Source organism: Hordeum vulgare, chromosome 5H (assembly GCF_904849725.1).
Source record: "Hordeum vulgare subsp. vulgare chromosome 5H, MorexV3_pseudomolecules_assembly, whole genome shotgun sequence".
NCBI lineage: Eukaryota > Viridiplantae > Streptophyta > Magnoliopsida > Poales > Poaceae > Hordeum > Hordeum vulgare.
This window is the reverse complement of record NC_058522.1, coordinates 159142718-159147886: the sequence shown is the minus strand read 5'-3', so window position 1 is coordinate 159147886 and position 5169 is coordinate 159142718.

Genomic DNA, 5169 nt, shown 5'->3' with positions numbered 1-5169 from the left:
TTGCTACTGCTGGTTCTCTGAGGATCCGCTTCGCTCCAGCCAGATCAAGCCGGGGCGGTTTCCCCATCAGTACGCGGCTAGGACGCGGTTTCCATCACCAGATCGAGACGGTTCCTCCCGTGGCTGATTCCTTTCATCAGCCAGATCAAGCCGCAGATCAAGACGTTTCCTCCAACTCCAAGTCATCAAGATCAAGACGTTTCCTCCCGTGGCTGATTCCTTCCATCAGCCAGATCAAGCGACTTCCTCCCATCGTGTTCGCATCAGACGGTTCCTCCCGTGGCTCGCCAGATCTGACGCGCCATCTCGTCAGATCGAGTGGGCGTGCTGTCTGACGCGGAATAAAAAAACAAAATAAAAAAAACAAAAAAAAACAAAAAGAAGAAGATGTCTACTGGATCGGGCTATGTTGCTGTCCCTCGTTGTTCGGTGATCTTCGATGGTAGTAACTACACCGAGTTCATTGGCTTTATGCGCATTCACATGCATGGCATTCGTCTCTGGGGTGTTCTTTCTGGCGAGGTATGCTGTCCGTCACGTCCGGTTCCTCATGTGGCCCCCACTCCGCCGATCCCTCCGACTCTTCCTACGGATGCTCCTTAGACTACGAAGGATGCAGCTAAGGTTGCTGATGAGGCTACTATCTGTGCTTATGATGCGAAGGTCTTGGCTTATGAGGAGGCTCTTCAGGTGTATCACGGTGCTCTGTACGCTTACACCCAGTGGCTTGATGATGATGCTCGTGCTGCAGCTGTTCTCACTGCTAGTGTTCTGCCTCAGTTTGCCTCTGAGTTTTTGGGCCTTCCTACTGCCTTTGAGATGTGGACTCACCTTCGTCAGCGCTATGCGCCCTCTGGTGATGCCTTATACCTCTCCGTGGTTCGTCAGGAGCATGCTCTTCAGCAGGGTGACTCTACTGTTGATGACTTCTGTGCACAGAGTTCTGCTATCTGACGCCAGCTCAATTCTCTCCGCACTGCTGATTGTCGTACTTGCTCCTGTTGCCAGGCTGTCCAGACCAACTTGGAGTTTCATCGCGTCTACGAGTTCTTGTCTCGGCTTCGTAAGGAGTTTGAGCCTCGGCGTGCTCAGTTGTTTGCTCGTGGCCGTATTTCTCTCATGGAGGCGCTTTCTGAGATTCGTGCTGATGAGACTCGCTTACGTGGTGCTGGTTTGTTGGAGGTTCCCTCGGTGCTCGCTGCTCGGGCTACTTCTACGCCCCCTGCTGCACCGACCCCTTCTCATTCGAGTGCTCCGCCACTCTTGCCCACTCCTTGTGGAGGCTCAGGTCGCCCCCGTCCACATTGTGGCTACTGCAACAATGATGGTCATATTGAGTCCCACTGCTACATGAAGAAGAAACACTTGCGCCAGGCGCAATCATCATCTACAAAGACTTTGTCATCTACCTCGACAGCTTCAGCCATCGCTTTGACTGAGCAGGATATTCTACGACTTAAGCGTCTGCTCGGTGCTTCAGGTTCTTCCTCGACGGGTACTGCTGGTATTCTGACTCAGGCTTCCCGCACTGAGAAACCACCTCCTACATAGTCAGGACCGTCTCACGCACACTCTGATTGGAATTGGCCTTCCCCGCCATGATATTTTTCTTTTCTTCCGCTGCTATCATCCCTAATCTACTGTGTGTTTTCTAGTTTTCTATTTTTTCCACTGCGTCCACCAAATCTGTTGATATTTTGTGTTTTCTCATGCCATGCGAGTCCACTATACCTTAGTCCGTCAGCCTTTCTCCGGTCCTGATCCTTTCTATGCAACTTTTGTGGCCTACTTGCCCTTGTTGTTTTCTATAGGATTTTCTGGACTTCTTTTGCATTGTCAATCTATGTTCATCGTGCCTTAACCGCCGAGCTTCTTTTTCCGTCGATTGTCGTGGACAATGATTTTCTGCGCAATGCTTTATTCTATTGATGTGCCATCTTCTTTTGACAACCCATCTTCTCTTGATACTTATGTTGTATCTTCAAGTGATGCGGTGTCTTCCTTTGATGTGCCATCTTCTTTTGACAACCCATCTTTTCTTGATACTTATCTTGTATCTTCAAGTGATGCGGTGTCTACCTCTAATGTGCCATCTCTTCATCATCTCCTTCTGCGACTCGACAAGTTTTGAAGACTTTTCATGCTACGACGACACTCTCAAGACGCGGATTTGGATTATCATTTTACTATTACACTTCTTCAAATGCAATGCTATTGCATACGCTTTGCATTTGACGGGGGGGGGGTGTTAGGAAGTATTAGTATTAGTCTAGGAGTCCTTATTAGTCTATTAGTATTAGTCTAGGAGTCCTTATTAGTCTATGTTTACTTTCCTTGCACCTCAAGTCATGTGTAATATATATATGCCCCTTGGGCCTTCAATAGAGACAAGTTGCTTTCCTAACAGCTTCAACGGCCTCACATACATCACATTAATCTTTGCTTCTACAATTCCACAAGCAACAGAGAAGAGGTACACAAAACGATCTTCAGACTCAAAACTATTTGTCACTATCTCGTTTGTGTTACTGCAAGTGCAAGCACACGCGTGACTACCTAAGATCTCATTTCCTCCATTTTCAACATCTACATTCTCACGTCAGAAACAAATGCGCACCATCATTAGATAGCTTGGTTAAGTAATCTGAGCACATCTTTGACAGGGCAAAAGAAAAATGAATAATCTAAAAGTCACACAATTTACCCTGACGAAGTTTGCAGGGCACGACAACCTCTAAACCCGTTGCCCTCGGCCAGACCTTGCGTGAACCCGCTGCTTGGCTGTACCTCTACTTCGAGTAGTCATTGTAGCCGACAAGCGTGCCTCCTCGGCCGTCGCCGCAAGTGCCCAACCCTCTCTCCAAGGCCACCGCCCGTGCTTCCTCCTCATACTCTAGGGCGTGAGTCTGGAGTCGCTGCCTTCATGCTCATCGACGAGAAACGTGTCCATCAGATCGACGAGTTGAGAGGGGAGGGGGCAAGGGAAGTTGGAGGTGACGAATCACGCGAAAGGAACGAACAACTGGAGATAGCTCCTCAGATCTACGGCTTGGCGTCCCTGGAACCCACGACCGGACGCCGCGCCCGTCCCCGGTCGCATGGTCCCCAGTCGCATGGTCCCCAGAGCCCCCGCCGGCGCACACGGAGCCGCAGTGGCAGCTCGAGCCCAGGCCTCCATACCCGCGGCGTCCCGGCTGTTGAGTATCATGATTAGTTAGGAAACATATTGTATGCGTTTTTGATTGTTTGTGCATCCAATTGTAGTCTTGATGATGAAGCTTTCATGCACGAGACAAATGTGGCAAATGATGATTACATGCATGCGTCACAAGAATATGAAACCCAATATGATGATGACAATCTTGATGTGGACGATAATGAGGGCTTTGTTGTCAAGGGAAGAAGTGGAAATTATACCACCGTGGAGGATGTGTTGATATGCACCGCTTGGAAGAAAATCTCTCAACATGCAAGCGTTGGAAGTGACCAAATGGTGAACACTTATTGGCAACGCATCAAGGAGTACTTCGATGAGCGCAACACAAGTGGTCACTTCCGTTCGAGCGACTCTCTACGCCAACGTTTGTCCACCATCAACGCCGAATGCCAAAATTGGCCCGGTTGCTTGTCAAACGTTGCTCGCATGAACCCAAGTGGTTGCGGTGAAAGTGACTTGGTAAATATTCCCTCTTCGTGCGTCCTTTGTCAAATATTTCCTCTTTGTTCCACATGTTGATGATGATGTGTTGCTTGTTTTATTGTAGAAAATGATTGCACAAGGATTGTTTCGAGAGAGGAACATGAAAGGCGAGAAGAAGAAAAGGAAAGCAAAAGCTTTCACTTTTCATCATTGCCACAAAGAGCTCAAGGATGTGGAGAAGTTGAAAACTAGAGAGACTTTTGAATCGTCGAAGAAGAAGAGTGTTGATGACCCACATGAGTAATATTCATGTGCATTTCAATTTCTAGGGAGAAAAACTTTGATTGAGACGATGTCTTTTTGTAGAGGGATTTGATACTATGATGGTGATGCACTTGTGATTGAAACTATGATGATGATGCACTTTATTTTTAATTTTTTGATGCTAGTTCAATGCAAAACCGCGGTTAAACAGTGGCTGGCAGCAGCCGCGCGGCCGTTTTTAGAATTTTTTACATCTTTGCCTTGGACCATCTATAGGAGTTGCTCTTTTGGACCATCAATTTGGACCATCTGTTGGAGTTGCACATTTTTCAAAGCTCCAAAATGCACTTTTTGATGGTCCAAATTTTACATCTCTGGTTTTGGCTGTCAAAATTTGGACCACCTATTCGAGATGCTCTTATTCTGGCTTGTTTCGTATTTTAAGATGATCATGTACTTCTATATATAAAGTCTATTCATCACCCAGGATGCAGAATAAGTTATTCTTCATCCTAGATAATCTTGTGATCGTTTCATAATTAAATTACATTTAAAATAGAAATAGTTACATTTATACTGATTCACTACGTAAAGTTTGACATAAGCAAACAAAAAATACAGGCCATAAGACCAGAAAAACATATTTTATGTATATTTTACAATGTGGTTTTGTGTTTGTAATTTTACATGACATAAAATATTTTTATGGTGTCTATATATTTTCTTATGGTCTCTTTTTTACATATGAAATAAGACAAAATTTACGGAACGTATAATTACGGTGCAGTGATATGAAAATAGAGGGGGGTGAAGAATAACTATTCCTCACCCAGGGTGACGAATAGTCAATCCCTATATATATATATATATATATATATATATATATAAGGCTCAAACAATACAACAATTATTCCATCAATCTCTTCTCTCCCGTTCAACATGGTATCTGCCGCAAGTTTCTAGACCTAGCCGCCACCCGTCGCTTCCGCATCGCGCGCCGTCCTTGGGGCGGTCGGCCTCCATCGCCGCCGTCGGGGGCCGCGACGCCTATACCTAGGGTTCTCTGCCGGTCGTGTTGACCGGCTGTCCTAAAGAGTCTTTTTCCCGATCTTTTGATCCAGGTTTTCTCTCTGTTGCCGGTCTCATGATCGGCGTTCTTCCTTTTTGGTTTTCCGATTTAAGATCAGTTTGCGTCGCCCGCCGCCGCCGTCGACACCTGTGCGCCTCTACTCCGACCTAGGCGTGACTAGCCGGTCTCTACTTCG